Raw genomic sequence first — 18,553 nt, 5'->3', positions numbered from 1 at the left:
CCAGGTTGTTGACTGCATTCACTGGGGGAGACACAGTGGAGTGTGCTTACTCCATCTTTCCAGGAACTAGAACCCCTTGCTGACCTTGCATCTGTACAACTTATTTCTTTCATCAAATTTGGAAAGTTGATATCCATTATTTCTTTTTTTCATTTTTTATTGAGGTAAAGTTGACATGTAACATTAGATTAGTTTCAGGTGTACAACATAATGACTTGATTTTTATATATATTGCAAAATGATCACCACAATAAGTCCAATTAACATATGCCACCACACTCAGTTACATTTTTTTTTCTTTTGATGAGGACATTATTTATTAAACTAATTATTTTTTTGTCTCAGTCTCTGGGACTCTGATTACCCAATTCTTTTTTTTAATTTATTAATTTATTTATTGGCTGTGTTGGGTCTTCGTTGCTACACACGGGCTTTGCCTAGTTGCGGTCAGCAGAGGCTACTCTTCATTGTGGTGTGTGGGCTCCTTGCTGCAGTGGCTTCTCTTGTTGTGGAGCACAGGCTCTAGGCACATGAGCTTCAGTAGTTATGGCACATGGGCTCAACAGTTGTGGCTCATGGGCCCTAGAGCACAGGCTCAATAGTTGTGGTGCACGGGCTTAGTTACTCCATGGCATGTGGGATCTTCCTGGACCAGGGCTTGAACCCACGTCCCCTGCATTGGCAGGTGGATCCTTAACCACTGCACCACCTAGGAAGTCCCCCCAATTCTTATATATCTTTTCATGTTGTCCTTTGAAACCCTTGATTTTTTTTCAATCTTTTTTTCCTTTCTTCTTCATATCAGATAAATTCTATTGATCTACCTTCAAGCTCACTCACTCTTTTTTCTGTCATCTCCATTCTGCTGTCTAGGCCATCCATTGAATTTTTTTTCCAGATATTGTATTTCTCAGTTTTAAATTTTCCATTTTGCTCTTTTTAATGAAAATGTCAACTACATCTCCCTTGCCTCAGGGAAATAGTTATAACAATAGCATTAAAGCCATCATCTGCATCTTCTCAAGATTGGTATCTACTGGTTGTCTTTTCCCTTGAGAATGGGTCCTGTTTTTCTGGAAATTTGGGGTTGTTTGCTTGACATGGTGAGTATGATGTATAGATTCTGGGCTCTGTTAGATTCTTCTGAGGAGTCTTTATGCTTTGTTTCAGTTGACAGTTACTCAAGCTACTTAAGCTGCATTTCACTGTCAGTGGTTCAAGTGTTCATTCAGTAATTTAATCTCTTGCTGCGCTTCTTTGAGTCTGACATACACATTCATGAGTCAAGATCAGGCTGAAACTTCTGCAGACAGACCCAGAATTAGGGATGCCTTTCTTCCTTCCAGGACACTCTCTTCTCTCTCTCCAGTGGCAGCTACATCTGCCTGAGCTCCTCCCCCAGTTCCCCCAGCCAGGATGATGGGCAGCTTTCTATTAGGGTTTTACCTGCCCGTGCCTCCCGGTTTTGGGTCTACAGCACACCCTCAGGGCCAAGCCCTACGAAATAGAAACTTTTCACTGTGCCAGTCTGCTCTTGTTTATTCTACAGGATCCCTGGGTCATTGCTGTGTAAGGTGGGGGGGGGGGTGCTATTTTCATCATGCACAGTCTTACGATTGTGACCAGTGGGAGGGTCATTCTGTAGCAGTTTCACACCACCATGCTGAGAGCAGAACTCTTCTGTGCTGTGTTTTCACTTGGAACTTTACCAAGAGCCTTTTTCCACTTCAGTGCTGACAGCAGCAGGGCTGGCGGGACGGGAGTCACCTGCTTGTTCTGCATTTGTGGCTTTTACATTTGCGGTGACTCTATATATAGGTATAAGCATTTCATATTGAAATGCAGATAATTTAACTGTGAACTACTTCCTTGTTCTCATTAGCCTGCATCTTACAGTCAGAAGGCATTATATTGGGATGAGGTATATGGGAAAGCTACATCATCTATGAATTTCACTTCGGGAGAGCATAGGGATAGCACCACAAATTTTTTTTTTTTTTGTACCAGCTACTTTATTAAATAAAACAGAATGATGAAACAAAAAAATGTTAAATTAACATAGTCATTGATATATAAAGAGATACCACTAATATAAGATCTCTGAGTTTATTTTTGCAGCCACTGTAATAGTGTTTTTTGTTTGTTTTGTTTTTACACGCTTTAAAGCTCTTCATTGGAATATAATTGCTTTACATTGTTGTGCCAGTTTCTGCTGTACCGCAAAGTGAATCAGCTGTATTTATACATATATCCCCATATCCCCTCCCTCCCACGATTCCCTCCCACCCTCCCTATCCCATCCCTCTAAGTCATCACCCATCATCGAGTTGATCTCCGTGTGTTATGTAGCAGCTTCCCACTAGCTATCTATTTTACATTTGGTAGTGTGTATATGTCTATGCTACTCTCTCACTTCGTCCCAGCTTCCCCTTTGCCAACCCCCAACCCCCCCATCACGTGTCCTCAAGTCCGTTCTCTACATCTGCATCTTTGTTCTTGCCCTGTCACTGGGTTCATCAGTACCATTTTTTTAGATTCCATATATATGAGTTAGCATACGGTATTAGTTTTTCTTTCATACATACTTCGCTCTGTATGACAGACTCTAGGTCCATCCACCTCACTACAAATAACTCAATTTCAAAAATTTTAAAGGTGGTCTGTAAGGTCTGAGAAAATTAGGGCCTGATGGATCAGATGCTGTGAGGTTCCCCCTTGAGCACTAGCCCTCTCTGATTCTGGGCCATCTCTTCTTGCCCCCGGACCAGAGATTGGAACACCCATAGCCGTGGGGAGAGGAAAGAAGCAGCCGGCTTTTCTGGGGAATGAATGCTTGCCCTCAAGTTGCACAACCCTCGCCAAAAGGACCCCATGGTCCAAGGAATCCATCCGTGGGGCACCCACTTCACCAGCAATTTGAGGAACCACAGCACCTCAGGGGGACTTAATCTGGGGAGAGGCCATCCCTGTTGGGCTGCATCTGCTGGTGGGCATCCTGGGAGCAGCTTGGAGTTCCTGAGATGGGGAAGAGCCCCCTGGGTAGTGTTGTGCCGTGGGCAGTGCACATGGCTGGGTGCCAAAGCCTAGGATGCTTCCCTCTGCCAAGATCTGTGTGATCTTGGCCAAGTCATTGAATCTCTTTGGCGCTCCTGACTGTTGAATGGACTGGTGAGCAAGGTGGTCTTCAGGCTGCTTTCACTGCTCAGGGTCGACATGCTTTTCTGTCTCCTTCCCTTCTTTCTTCCTCTAACACACACTGATATTTTCTGTGCCAGGCATATGGTGCCTGGCTACAGAGAACGGGACATGCGCATCTGTATGTGATGAGGGCAGATGCTTGTGGACGGCGAGACAGGTAGGAGTGCTCTGGCGTGTGCCCTGAGGGTCTCCATTGGGGTGGCCAGGCGTGGATGGAGCGAGGGGTCTGGGCAGTCTGAGATCGGGGCCGGGAAGCTCTTCCAGGAGGAGAGAACCCCAAGCTGAGGGGCGCCCAGGCACAAGGCAGGTTCACAACGGGCTCCAGGGTTTTGCCCTGCCGGTGTCAGGGTCTGGCTGCTTCTTCCTCATTGCCCCAAGAGCAGCACAAAGGGCGGTGCAAACCCCAAGGGTGGATGTAACACGCATCTCTCGGGCACACCCTGGATGGGCATGCCAGCCACTCTCCTGAGACTCTACAGATATTAGTGCGTGGAGCCCTGTCCTCAGCCCCGTACACGGGCATGCTTTTCACTCATTTCGCAGGTTGGGCATTGTGCAAATAATCAGGTGTCCAAGTGGTCCATTAGGATGAGGGTCAGATGACATGCAGCGCAGACCAGGGGGGTAGGATGGGGGTGGGCTTACTGCCGTGGAGCTCCTGCCTCTTTACGGCCCCGTGGGCTGGGGAGATGGAGAGGGAGGGGGGACGGGCTGGGATGCAAGTTTCTGAGTCAGTGGTTTGTCAGAGTTGGGGGCGCCTGGGCTGGGAACACAGACGTGCAATGAGTGAGGCTGGCCTAGGGCCTGAGACCTTGCCTGTGCACCAGGTAAGCTGCGGACAGGCAGGTCCCCCAACCCGCAGCGTGAGACCAGCCTCTGGTTGGGCAGAAACACCATGTGCAGGTGGTGGCCAGGACCATAAGGAGGACAGAGACACGGGGGACAGGGAACAGCTCCTTGCCAGGGCACTACCAACCCTGGGAAGGAGGCGGGCTGGGCCTCCCTTTGGGGTGGGGAATACTCAAGCCCCAGTGTCTCCTGGTTGCTCTCGGGGTCACCAGGAGAAGCCGATGGGGCCTCTGGATCTGGCCCCTGCTCTCTGCTCCCCTCAGGCACTAGCATGCCTCTGTTGGCCTTTTGTGGTGCTCTGTGTCCACAGACATATCCTGTTTGCCCCCACCTCTGTGCCTTTGCACCTGGCCACACTCCACGCCCAGTGTCCAGCCTGCCCTTCCTCATCCTCCCAGCCTCAGCCTCAGCCTCAGGCTCAGGACCAAGCTCTCCTGAACCCTCTGCCGATGCCCCTGATGGGCTAGGTGTGTCACCTGCTCCCTCCCACCCCCTGCATGCAGTGCTCCCGCCTGAAGCTGGAAGGGGACGTCGTGGTCTCCACAGGTGACTGGGGACAAGGTTCATCAGGACCCCGCTTGGCTTCTTGGAGGTGGGTCACCTAAGGGCCAGGTGGGCACCTGCCATCCTGAAGGTGGAGCCAGCAGCGGAGCAGCCCATAGGGATAGATGGGCGTGGCCCAGCATTCAGGTGGGCGTGGCCCCACGGTCCGTGCTGGCCTGAAAGCTGCTAGGGAGACCACGGACGCAGATCTGGAGGCTGGCCAGCTGCTGGCCTGGGGAACCAGGTCTTGTTTCCTGCGGATAAAGTCCTTCCCGCCGGGCTTCCCCCAACCCAAGACCCCACGTAGCCAGAGCCAGAAGCAGTAGGCACCGGGGTTCCCCGTCACAGGCCAGGCAGGCCCACTGCGGAGCTGGGGCTCAGCTCACAGACCGTCTCCCGGTGATTTGGGAGCTGGCCGCCCCAGGGAAGCATTCAGCGGCTTTTACTGGAAATGGGGCTGTTTGGGGGCTGCGCTGGGCCCCCTCTCAGTGCTGAGCAGCAGGGGGTGACAGCGTGTGCGTGCACCTGTGTACATACGACTGCGTTGTGCTCGGGTGCGTACATGGGTGTGTGAGTGCAAGTGTGGGTGGGTGTGTGTATGTGAGAGTGTGCTTGAGTGCACATGTGTGTGTCTGGGTGTCTGTACGCATGCTCCCTCCTAGCACTGCCCCGACCCCGCCTGGGTATCTCACACCCCTGGGAGGTCCCCTCATCAGCCCTTGGCAGCCTCTGTCTGCAATTCTGCCCGTTGACCCTGCGCAGGTCCAGGCACGGGATTTGTGTCATTTCTCCTCCTGTAACTTCTGTCGAAGCCCCTTCCAGGTCCCTGGCTGGCCGGATGGGCATCTGGGATCCCAGTCTGGTCAGCAGGAAGGCTGAGCAGGACAGGTCAGCACACACGTGTTCTGCTTTTTAAAGACTTGTGTTTTCCAAGAGCTTTTCCAAACACTGAAACATTATGGCCAGGAGGGACGAAGGGAGTAACCCTTGCTTGAAACCTAAGATGTGGCAAATTGAGATGTGGGGCTAGCTTTTGAGCCAAAATTGCATTCCCATCTTCAGAAATGCAGGCTGCAGCAGGGCCCAGAGCCTCCCGAGGTGGCCAGCGAGAGAAGGCCCACTCTGGCCGGCACAGGTGAGGGCGGGAGTGGGGCGGCTCACGGGAGTGGAGGGAGAGGCACCAGGTAAGGCAGGGGCTTGGGCAGCTCTGGGCAGCTCTGCCCATCCAGATTCCTCTATTCAGGACTCCCATTCCCGGGAGAGGGTCTGGGGATCCAACTGGCTCCAGGCCCACCCCAGACTAGGGCAGGGCAGGACATTCCAGGAGCAGCCCCACCGAGACCACTCACAGGAGTGGGACTGAGCCCAGGGGAATGAGGGTTCATTTCCGGGTGCAGCAGGAGGAGGGTGCACAGGGTGGAGGGCTGTGTCCTGGAGCTGTGAGTTCGGGCTGAAAAGCAGAGCAGGCAGCATCTGACCCTCTGTTCTGCATCATCCCCATGATGTGATGTGGGGCTGCCGGTATGTCCTCAGGTGCCCAGGTCTCTCTTGCAGCGTGGGGCCCATCATCCACTCTGCAGTGCCGCTCAAGAACATTTTGAGCTGATGCTTATAAAGCACTTGGGGTGCCTACACACATGCGCACACGCTACATACTTTTTAGTAGAACAAACCCTGGGTTTTAGAATCAGATATTTCCCAGTTCAGATTCCCACCTCTGCTGCTGACCTTGGGCTGTGACCCATTCTGAGCCTCCATTTTCCCATCTGTAGAATGGGAACAGCCATCTCCACCCCATGAGCTCTGCAGTCCTGTCACAGGGCTGAAGGAAAGAATGTTGTGCAGGGCATCTCACACTCCAGTGTGCAGGTTCAAGCATCATCTTCTTCAAGCTTATCCGTAGACGTGCAGCGTTGACCCTGCTCCTGGGCCGTGAGGAGGTGGAGTACACAGAGTGCGTTGGTGGGGAAGAGGGCAGGGGAAGGTGGGGAGGACATTGCTGAGCAGAGGAGGAAGAGCATCCTAGAATAAGGGCGCAGCTCAGGCAAGAGCATGGGCTTACGATGCTGCCAGGCCAAGAGCAGATGTGGCTGGAGGGGGGGGCATGTCCAGGAAGATGGGATGGGAGATCTGACCAGAAAGGCAGGCTGTGTGGTGACTGGGAGCTTTCCTGGGCTCCTGGACCAGCTCCGCCACTTACTGAGCGTTAGGAACACAGGCTTGGGGCCGGATAAGTGGGGTTTGCATCTGACACTCTGCCCTGTGTGTGCAGAGCTGTGTGTTGTGGACCACCTCCCATAACCTCTCTGTGCCTCAGCCTCGTCTTCATCCCTGGGATGATGTATGAGTCCTGGGGCAGCTTTAACAAAGTACCAGAAATGGGGAGGGGAGCACTTCAAACAGATATTTATTCTCTCACAGTGCTGGAGGCCAGATGTCTGAGCTCAAGGTGTGGGCAGGGCTGGCTCCCTCCGAACGCTCTGGGGGAGGGTCCTTCCTACCTCTTCCAGCTCCTGGGGGCTCCGGGGATTCCTTGGCTTGTGGCCGCCTCCCTCCAGCCTGTGCCTCCCTCTTCACCTGGCCTCCTCCTCTTCTGTTGGTCAGATCTCCCCTGTGTGTCTCTTCTGACTTTGATCATTAGATTTAGGGTCCAACTGGGTAATCCAGGGTGGTCGCCTCTCAAGATTCTTAATCGCATCTGCAAAGACCATCTTCTAAACAAGGTCACATTCACGACTTCTGGAGATTAGGACATGGACGTACATTTGGAGGCCACCATTCAGCCCACGACACTAACAAAGGCCCAGAAATAGAGAGCTCCCCTGTCCTGACCTACCCAGTGCCCCCAGCCCATCACAGAGGGAGCCTCTCTCCCCATCCCTCTCTCTGCCCAGCCTCCTCCCCCTGGAGGGCGGACACATCTGACCACACCTCGAGCCAGGCATCAGCCAGGACCCCGTCAGGGAGCAGAAACCAGACCAGGCTCATGGAGCAGACCCCAGCGTGGGGACAGGACCAGCAGGCTTCCTGGGCACAGAACGCTCCGGTGTACAAGTAGCAGGCCTCTGCTTGCTGTCCTGGAAGGGCTGCCCTTGGGTCTGATTTCTGGACTCCAGATGGGAGCCCAAAGGGGCAGGGCCTTCCTGGGGGTGGCAGAGATCCACACTGGGCCTCAGGCCCCCAACAGCTTGGGAGGGGGGCACTTGCAGTCCTTGAACAAGGCGGGCCCTGGGTCTCGCCTCTCAGGTCCTCATCTGTCCTCCCTTCCATGGGGGTGGGCGGGGGTGGGGTGTGCCCCACAGCAGCACATGGGTGGGGGCTCCATCCTGACCCACCCATTGCCCCCCACCCATCACAGAGGGATTCTGTCTCCCTGTGGTGGGGGGGGGGGGGTAGGGGATGCGTACAATGGATGTTTCAGGAAGGTATCTCTGAGGGCGAGGTGGAGCAGGGCTTGCGGGCCTCAGGGGGCCACGGAGAGTCTGGGGAAATCACTAGAGTCCTGTTGCAGAGGAGGGAAGGAGATGTGATGGAAGAAGACATTTTAGGGTCAGAATCTGAAGGATTTGGTGGCTGGAGGACTGTGGGAGCTGGGCGGAGCTGGCCAGGACCTGCCTTTCCCCCTGGAGGCGGGGAGATAGTGGACACATGCCCCCGCAGGTTCCCTGCGTCTCCTGTGGGCACACGCCACTGTCTCCCTGGGGGGGTGGCCCCCAGCCCTGTGACTCACTGTAGCACAAGCTTATCCCAGAGATGCATTGCTGTTGAATCAAGGGCTGAGCGGGAATTGCGTCTTCTCTGTATGAGTCAGCTTGGGCTGCTGTAACAAAACACCAGAGACTGGGTCTTCCACAACAGGTTCTCACAGTCTGGAGGCTGGAAGTCCGAGATCGACGTGCTGGCCAGTTTGGTTTTGGTGAGAGCCCACGTCCTGTTTTGCAGACTGCCGCCTTCTCACCGTGTCCTCACACGGCAGAGAGAGAGGAAACCTGCTCATGCCTCATTGTATGAGGGCACTAATCCCTTCATGGGGGCACCCCCCATATGGCCTCATCACTTCCTAGAGGCCCCTCCTCCAAATCCTGTTGCATGGGATATTGGGGTTTCAGCATACAAATTGGGGGGCACGAACATGGAGGGGGGCACCTCCACTCTGCAGTTGCGTCTCCCGAAGTGTTTTTCCCTGGCCTCGTGCTGTGAGCAGTTGCTCCGAGAGCTCCCCCTGCCACCCGCCCACCCCAGCCCCTTGTACCTGCACCCAGGGTGCCTCGCTGCGGCTCACAGCTTCTCAGGCTTTCCTTCCTTCCTTGCCCAGGCTCCGATTCCCTTTCAGATCTGATCAGTAGTCCAGCCAGCAGTGCACATTACACATAAAATGAGCCCAAAGCTTCTGCAGAATCACAGGTGCCAGGAGTCCAAGAGTCCAGGCTAAGAACCGGCTTACAAACTACACGCAAGGTATCCAAAGTGTGTATTTTCCCCTTCCAGCCAGTGGCAAACTTTCTCTTCACTTTTCTTATCAGTGCTGGTCTCACCTGTGCAGGAAGGCTTCAGAATTCGTGACCGTTCTCCCCACCAGGCACAGAGAGTGGCCGAGAACCAAGCATGCTCCCCTCCCCTCCTTATCTCCACCAGCCAGTGGGGTGGCCACAGCTGGACCGCTCCGACCTTGCAGCCTCTGGAGCCAAAACAGATTAGGGCTGCCATGGCTTCCCACCAGGCCTGCCTGTCATCTGAGAGTTCTGGACTGGGGGTAGGGGGGGTGACAAAGCCAGTTGGTGGCCTGGTTTGGAGTGTGGTTTCTGAAACCAGGATCCCAGGCCCCCTTCCTATTTGGTCTCAGGTGGTTCCTGGTAAAAAGAAGTCTGACAAGTTGGGGCCGGACCTGGGCAGGGAAACAGTGCCCCTCCCATAGGAAGAGCATCCCAAGCTTCCACTTTGTGCAGTGGCTTGAGGGGCGGGGACCCCTCGGCCTTCTTCAGCCTGGTGGGCTCCTGGGCAGCTGTGCCCTCCCAGACGGGATGACAGCCAATCTGTGTTTTGAAGGATGAGATCACCGGGAGGAGACATGCTCCCAGTGTTGCAGGAAGGACTGCAAAGTCTCTGCTTCCCTGGCCCCTGAGGCCACCAAGAGTGTGGCTTGGGGACAGAGCAGTGGACTCCAGTGGTTGAAAGTTGCCAAAATATGTAGCTGCCAAGGTGGCCAGCTGAGGGAGCAGCAGGTAACACCAGCTCCCATAAGATGAGTATCGTTATCCTGTCTCACGGGGAGGAAATGAAGACGGGGAGAGGTCCAGCCCCTTAGCTGGGACAGCGCGGGAACCAAGGTGGGAATCTGGAATCTGGACACTGAGCCTGTCCTTGAGACTTTCCAGAGTCCATCACCACAAGTACTGCTTCCTGGGGGGCCACCGGGGGAGTAGAAAGAATCCTGGATCCAGAGTCCAGCATGCATTCCAGGCCTCATTCTACAGCTTGTGGTTCTCCTGGGAAAAGCAGGGTGGACTTTGATCATCACTTAGTGGGAAGACAGAGGCAGCAGGCCTAGCACACGTCAGGTGTCCTGTTAGTTTCCTTCCTGCTCTGAGGGGTGAGTGTCAGCTGCTTGAGTTATGATGAGGGGTGGGATGCAGCCTGGCAGGGAGCCAGACAAGGGGGTGGGAAGGGCCCAGAGACTCCCACCAGCTGGAAGCTGTGAGTAGGCACTGCATCTTAGAAAGTAAGTGGATTTAAAGGTAGGAGAAAGTTTCTGGTAGGTGCTTAGTGAACAATAGGTGAATGTATGGGAAGGATGGATGGATGGATGGATGGATGGATGGATGGATGGATGATGGATGGATGGATGGATGGGTGGATGAAGATGGATGGGGATGGATGGATGGCGGATGGATGGATGGTGGATGGACAGATGGATGGATGGATGATGGATGGGTGGATGATGGATGGATGAATGGATGGATGGATGATGGACGGATGGACGGATGGATGGATGGGTGGATGGATAGATGAAGGATGGATGGATGGATGGATGGATGGGTTGGTGGATTGGTGGATGGATGGGTGGATGGATGATGGATGGTTGGATGGATGGTGGTTGGGTGCGTGGGTGGATGGATGGATAGATGGATGATGGATGGATGGATGGGTGGATGAAGATGGATGGGGATGGATGGATGGATGATGGGTGGATGGATGGATGATGGATGGATGGATGATGGGTGGGTGATGGATGGAGATGGATGGATGGATGGGTGGATGGGATGATGGGATAAGGGGATGGATGAATGAGTTGACAAAACCTCAGGGAAGCTGAGTGGGTCTGATGGTGAGAGAAGGTACCTGGTAGATGAACAATGAACAATGGATCAATGTATGAGATAGGTGAATGACTGGTTGGAAAGTGTGGGTGATTTGATGGCTGGATGGGTGGATGGTAAGTGGTTGAGCAGATTGATGGATAGATAGATGCATAAATGGTAGGTGGATGGATAGATGAAAGGAAGGATGGACGGACAAGATGGGTGGGTAGGTGAATGCATGAACAGATAAGCAAGGGATAGCACCAATAAACTTCATCCCCTCCACTTGACTGCCCATCAAAAGGGTCTTCAGCTGCGACTTGTCTCCATGGCCAGCCCCGACAAGCACCACCTGCCCCGGGGCTGCAGGTCCTCAAGGAGCTTCCCCGCAGGGGAGGGGTGTGGCTCTCCCCCATCTGCCTGATGGAACCAGACTAGCTCTGGGTGCCTGGAGCAGCCCCGGGAAGGCGCTGGCTCTGGGGCAAGCCCCCTCTCCACCTGCTGCTGCCGGGGTGTTCCAGCTGACGTCTCTTCCAGCAGCTCTGCTGTAGGCGGGCCACAGCTCCCAATTAAACTGTTTAAGTGACAAAAGACCCCGGGTAATCATGTGATTAAAAATAACTGGGGCCGGCTGATGCTGTTGCCCGAGCCTATCAGAGCAGGCAGGGGGTGAGGGGGAGGAGAAGGAGGCTTTCAATCCCAGGCCCTCTGACGCCATCACACCAGGGGTGGGGTGCTCCTGCCTCTCCCTGTTTATAGTTGCAGGATGGTATGAGACCCAGAAAAGACCAGGTCTATCCATTGAAGGAGGGTTTCCTGAGGCTTCAGGTACAGGATGGGTGGTCCCAGCATGGGGGACTCCCAGGCCACAGCGACACAGAGCAGAGATCAGGATAGATGAACCAGCATTTACTGAGCACCTACTATGTTCCAGTCCCAGGATGGGGCCCTTTCCCTGAGGTTGTCCCAAGACCCCAGTGCAGTGAGATGTTAAAATTTTCATTCATGCGAATGTAAGGATGGGGTTCTGAGAAGCCCATGCAGTCATTGTTTCATTCATCAGGTGTCTACTGAGCACCTACTATGTGCCAGGCTCTGTTCAAGGTGCCTGGGAGAGAGCAGTGAGCAGATGCAAAAATCCCGCCCCCAGGGAGCCCCTGGTCTGGCTGGTCCTGTGATCGTGCAGGATCTCCATCTAGTAGAGAGGCCAAGCTGGGGTTTTGTCCCCCCCTCATGGTTTGTTTCAGGCTCATTACCTGAAATACAGGGCATCCCCCGGGATAAGAGGGGCTCTGATATGACAGCCGGCTGCTCGGTTGGGAGATTGAGGCGGCATCTTTCTTCTCCGTGTCCCTAACCAAGAACAGACACTAGGAACTAGATTGGCTTCAGGTCACAGAATATAAGTGGAAAGGACCTCATCTGGTCCAGCCTGACCCCAGCCTGTGGCTGGACGCTTTCTGGCCAACTCCCAGATCAGCCAGTCTCATCTATACTGAGCCCAAGTGTGCCTCCGGATAGTTTTTGTTATTGATTGATGGATTGATTGATGTGGACCATTTTTAAAGCCTTTATTGAATTTGTTACACTATTGCTTCTGTTTCATGTTTTGTTTTTTTGTCCGTGAGGCATATGGGATCTTAGCTCCCGACCAGGGATCGAACCCGCACCCCCTGCATTGGAAGACGAAGTCTTAACCACTGCACTACCAGGGAAGTCTCTTCTATTAAATTTTTTTTAATTTTTTAAAAAATTTTCACACGTTGGGCCCAACTTCTCTTCCAAGGTCATGAGCTAAATACTTAACTGTTTTCATAGAACAAGCTACAAAGTTCACCTTTTAATTATGCTTTATCAAGGTGTTTTTCTTTCTCTAAAAATAATACATTCCTCACAGAAAATCTAGAAAAATATAAAAAAAGAAAATAAAAATTCCGTGTTACCCCACCATAAAGAAACACACATTGTTAACATTTAGGCATATTTCCCCCCCAACTCTTTATTTCCCTACCAAAATGTTCCTGGTTCCTTTAGCAGCGACTCATCTAAAAGGGTTTTATCACGATGGTGAAGGACCCAGCATCTCCTGCACACATCTAGCTGGTCCTTCATCAGATGCAGAGGCCACTCAAGGTGAAGATGACATTCCAGGTTAGGGCTGAGTAAAAGGGCACTATTTTTTCATTGGCAAATAAAATTGTAAGATATTTGGGACTTCCCCGGTGGTCCAGTGGTTAGGACTGGGTGCTGTCACTGCCAAGGGCCCAGGTTCGATCCCTGGTTGGCGAACTAAGATCCCACAGGCCACACGGCACAGCCAAAAAAATCGTAAGTTATTTAAGGTGTGTACAACATTAGAATTTCATATACGTACGCATCGTGAAAGGATTCCCCCATTGAGTTAATTAACACACGCTTCACCTCACTTGTCTCACATGTATCTCTCTTTTTTGGGTAAGAACATTTAAATTCTACTCTCTTAGCAAATTTCAGTTTTACAACAGTGCCATCAAGTGTAGTCACCATGCTGTACATTAGATCCTCAGACCTTATTCTTCTTATAGCTGAAAATTAGTACCCTTTGACCCACATCTCCCCATCTCCCCCATCCCAGTCCCTGGCAACCACCATTTTACTCTCTGTTTCTGTGAGGTTTCTTTTTTAGATTCCACATATAAATGAGATCACATGTTATTTGTCTTTCTCTGACTTACCTCACTTAACAGAATGTCCTCTAGGGTCATCCATATTGTTGCAAATGGCAGGATGTCCTTCCATTTTTATGGTTGAGTAATATTCCACTGTGTCTATGTACCACATCTTCTTAGTCCATTCATCCCTCCACGGGCATTTAGGCTGTTTTCATACCTTGGCTCTTGTGAACATTCGGTGATGAACTTGGGAGTACAGATCTCTCTTTGAGACAGTGATTTCATTTCCTTTGGATGTATACCCAGAAGTGGGATTGCTGGATCATATATTAGTTCTAGTCTTAATTTTATGGGGAACCTCTGTACTGTTTTCCATAGTGGCTGCACCGGTTTACATTCCCACCAACAGTGCAGAGTTGAAAGGGGACTTTCTTAGATGCGGGAAAATCACTGTAGAAGAGTTGAGAAGCCAGAGCCTCTGTAACGCGACAGGCCTGGGATCCCATCCTGGTTCCGTTGGTGTGTGGTTTCTGAGCTCCAGGGTCTCCATCTGTAAAATGGGGATAACCGTGCTTCCCTGGAAGGTTGTCAGGGGGCAGAGAGGGATGTATGTGAAGTGCTTGCTGCACAATATGTGCAAATAAGAATTATAATAGTAGCCAAAAAATAAAAATAAATCAACAGGCTTCAAGGCACCATGCAGCTTTCCTAGGAAAGCTGGGTGGGGGGTGAGTGGGGCTCCGTGTCAGTCAGCTCTCCTGCCATCACGAAATCACACGGATGGCGGGGCTTAAACGACACGTGTTTATTTTCTCCCGGTCCCGGAGGCTGGAAGTGCAAGGTCAAAGTGCAGGCAGGTGTGGTCCCTTCTGAGGCCTCTCTGCCTGGCTTGTGACACACCCTCCACCACCCCCCACCCCTGCCATCTCGCTGTGTCCTCACACGGTCATCCCTCTGTGCACGTGCATCCCTGATGTTGGACCAACCACTCGTGTGAACCGGCTTTGCCCCTGGGTGCCAACATCCCCCTTGGCCCCCGAGGCTTCTGTGGCTGTAGCTGTGGCCAGGTGTGCCGCCCACATCCTGGGCACTCTGGGCCACTGTGCTTCAAACATTGTTCCTACCTTTATCTCCGTGCAGACCCAAACGGGAGACCCTTCCAGAAGGTTCCCTTCACAGGCAATCATTCTCCACGGGTCGCAGCAGTCCAGGTGAGGGTCACCTCCACCTCCAGCCCAGGTGAGGTTTTGCCACCAGCACCAGAAATCAGGGCACAGGAGACCCAATCCAGCCCCAGGCATCCCTTCTGGAATTGAGTTATGCCATCCGCTGCTCTAGACCAAATTCCTTTATTTGTTATTCCAACGGAGCTTTAATGTGTTCGGGAAACTCGTTTGTCACATGCCCTTAAGAACACACGGCTTCGTTTTGCGTGAAGACACTCTTCGCTGTGGGTGGGGAGGAGTGAGACCCCCACCTGACGCTGACTTCCTGCTCAGACACGGCCACCAGACCGGGGACCCGGGTTCTGCTTGGCTGCAGAAGGTCCTTCATCCTCCATCTGGCCCTTGGATGCAGAAGGGAACCAGGCTGACAGCTCCAAGGGTCCGCCCAGCACAGGATTCTAGAGAAGCCGCGGCTCACTCCTTGCTTGATGTCTGCGTGACCTTGGTCAGCCCCCTGCTCCGGACCTCTGGGTCCTGTCCTGTTGGCTGGGACCACACCGTCCTCCTAGGACTTAGCCACAGGGAGGTTGCTGGGTCCTGGTATCGCCTGGGCCCTGCACCTGGCACCCGGCACCGGGAGTCAGAAGGCCTGAGCCCTTCTGCTGCAGAGGAGACCTGGGCTCTCCGCCCCTGGGTACCACTGGGAAGCCTTGTCTTTGTCCTGCACGTTCTCTGTGGAGCCTTATTAACAAACGTATCTTTTGTTTTTTTCATTTATGTGCCAAGTTTGTTACTGACAGGGAGCAAACGACAGGCCTTCTCACCATCTGTGTGCAGGAAAACTGGCCCCGTAGAGTCTGTATTCTAGAATCATCAGTCCTCTGAGCGCTAGAGATGTAAGAGTCTGTGGGTGGATTGCGGCCGTGCCTTCCTGGACGTGGGCCGAGGCTGCAGCCCCATCCCTAGCTGGCTGCCCCGCATAGACCCACCCTCTGGGGCAGGCCACCCTCTGGCCAGTTAGCACAAGGAAGCATTTACAGACGTCTCCTTGGAATTAGGATGTTCCTTGCGTTGGTCAAGCAACCCCTTCCCCGCCCAGACCAGCTAGAAGAGCATCTTTATCAGGGAGAGGAGGACTCAGGGGGAGGCTGGGGGACCACCTCAGGGAGGACCTGGGAAGGGCAGGTGACCACCTTGGGGAGGACCCCAGGGAGAGCGGGTGACTGCCTTGGGGAGTGACCACTTCAGGGAGGACCCCAGGAAGGGCGAGGGACCACCTGAGGAGTGCTTCCTCCTCTCCACGCCAAAGGCCCCTGGAGTGTCCTCTGATCCACAGGTACCAGGAGCTGGGGTGCTGCCTGAGGCTTCCCCTGGCATGCGGCACCGCCCCATCCTCTCCTACATGGTCCACACTGTGAGTAGTTGTGCTCCAGAGGTGCGTCTGGGAGGAAAGCTTCCGTTGCAAGTTTCCTCTCTCCCCAAGACAGCAGGGAGAGGGAAGTCTATGCACTGCCATTTTAGGGACCCTGGTCCTTCCAGATCACTTTCTGGGGAGCCCTTAGGCTCAGCCATCCCCAGACACACCGTCGGCAACGGCAGCATGGGGACTTCATTGTTGGGGGTCCCTGATGTTCATACGTGAGGATCGCTTGGCCTGAGTCTGACTCACTACTACTCTCCACCTCCAACCTTCGTGAGCCTGCACAAGTCGGTTTTCCCATCTCAGAATTGGGGGTACAGACCAATCTCCCTCTCAGAGCTGCTGGGAAGCATGGGTGGGTGCATAGTGGAGCATGCAGGGCAGAGGCCAGCATGAGGCAGGTACTGGGGCGACGCAGAGCTGGCATGTTTCTGGTGGGGGTGTCTGGGAAGCTGGGTGTCACTGTGTCCTCATGTGGCAGAGAGAGAGAGAAAGTTCTAGTCTTTGTCTTCTTGTAAGGGCACTAATCCCATCATGGGGGCCCCATCCTCATGACCTCATCTAAACCTAATTAACCCGCAAAGGCCCCACCTCCAAATACCATTACATAGGAGTGTATTCAACACAGGAACTGGGGGGAGGGACTTCCTAGGTGGCACAGTGGTTAAGAATCCACCTGCCAATGCAAGGGACACAGGCTTGATCCCTGCCCCAGGAAGATCCCACGTGCCGCGGAGCAACTAAGCCCATGCGCCACAGCTATTGAGCCTGCGCTCTAGAGCCTGTAAGCCACAACTATTGAGCCCGTGAGCCAAAACTACTGAAGCCCACGTGCCTAGAGCCTGTGCTCTGCAACAAGAGAGGCCACAAGAGAGGCCACCACAGTGAGGAGCCCACGCACCACAATGAAGAGTAGCTCCCCGCTCACCACAACTAGAGAAAGCCCACGCGCAGCAACAAAGACCCAACACAGCCAATAAAATAAATAAGTAAATAAATTTATATAAAAAAAGAGCTGGGGGGTGGCAAACATCCAGTCCGTAGCGATGAGTGACGTGGGGGGGGGGGGGGTGTCAAGGATGAGTAGGAGAAGCTCGGTGATGCTGTGAACTCAGGAGGATGGTGGGCATCACAGGTCCATGCCCAGGGCCATTGTCCCCAAGGATGCAGCCTTGGAGCTGCACAAACAAGAGCAGAAAAGCAGGACCAGTGACGCGAGTGGGACATGGGAGGGAGGTAGGCGAGGGCCAGAGCCGGCTGTTGGGCTGAGTGGCCAGTTCTGTAGCCAGAATCTCTGAGGTCTGAGTAAGGACAGTGTGGAGCAACACAACCGCCCGGACCGTTCCCCTGTGAGGCTCACCCTGGGATGCCCAGGCCCACAGCTGCTCCTGGGGCACCTGTGAGGTTACACTTTGCCTCAACAGGCAACATCCCTGATAACGCCCCACCCCTGCCCCGGGAGCTCTGTGCGTTGGGTCCCACATGCAGCCCAGGGCCAAGCGACTCAGTCACACTCCAGTCCCCTTCTCCCTGGGGGCATATTCTCGGCACCGGACCCCGTGGGGGTATTTGTCTGGAGAATGAGCTCAGTGGCGGGTATGCCTGCTGGGCTCAGAAGGGCTTGGCAGCTGCCCAGCAAGTCCTGCCTATAAAGCACCTGGAGTGTGCCTGGCCCTGAGGACATTATTAGTAAATGCTGCTCACTGTATCAGTCCTGGGGCGGCCGTGACAAATGACCACACGCGTTGCACAGAGAAATGGATTCTCTCTCCATCTGGAGGTGGGAAGTCTGAAATCAAAGTGTCCCCGGGCCGCGCTCCCTCCAAGGCTCTAGGGGAGGGTCCTTTCGGCCTCTCCCAGCTCCCAGGAGCCCCAGGTGTTCCTGGGCTGTGGTCGCGTCCCTCCAGCCTCTGCCTCCAACTTCACATGCCTCCCCCACCGTGTGTCTGTGTCTCTTCTGTCCCTTACAAGGACACTTATCATTAGATTTAGGACCCACCTGGGTAACCCAGGACCATCCCAGCTCAAGACCCTTAACTTAATCACAGTTACAAAGACTTCTCTTCCAGACAAGATCACATCTGCCAGCAGTACCTTCCTCTCACTGGAGAAGCACCCAGTGACTATTTACAGATAGGGGCACGAGCTTTCAAACCTGCCTGTGGTCACCAGCTGGGCACCCACCTCTCCTGGCCAGGGACCTGTGCCAGTCCTCTGCCACCAGGTTCAGCTGGCTCCTTATCCAAGAGCCTCAAGCCTGAGCCAGCTTGGGTCCAGCTTGGCCAGGCCTCAGGGGGCCTCTGATGAGGAGGCTACCATTTAATGAAGTTGAAGGCTGTCCTGGTGACTGCAGAGGAAGGCAAATGGCCGGGACCAGGAGAACCTGGCTGGCAGCATGGTCTGAGGCCATATCATAAGGAGCATGTG

General features: G+C 53.6%; 1 protein-coding gene and 1 non-coding gene across 3 annotated transcripts in view; both read left to right on the top strand.

Moving 5' to 3' along the window:
• SHANK2 (SH3 and multiple ankyrin repeat domains 2) overlaps window positions 1-18,553 on the top strand; it is a 470,853-nt gene that overhangs the window by 224,038 nt on the left and 228,262 nt on the right. The gene's annotated exons all lie outside the window — the stretch shown is intronic.
• TRNAD-GUC (transfer RNA aspartic acid (anticodon GUC)) lies at window positions 13,106-13,178 on the top strand. Its single transcript has one exon. It is a non-coding gene; the product is annotated as a tRNA-Asp (tRNA).

This window comes from Hippopotamus amphibius, chromosome 3 (assembly GCF_030028045.1).
Source record: "Hippopotamus amphibius kiboko isolate mHipAmp2 chromosome 3, mHipAmp2.hap2, whole genome shotgun sequence".
NCBI lineage: Eukaryota > Metazoa > Chordata > Mammalia > Artiodactyla > Hippopotamidae > Hippopotamus > Hippopotamus amphibius.
The sequence above is the reverse complement of the archived record's forward strand: the minus strand, read 5'-3'. Positions and strand labels throughout refer to the sequence as shown.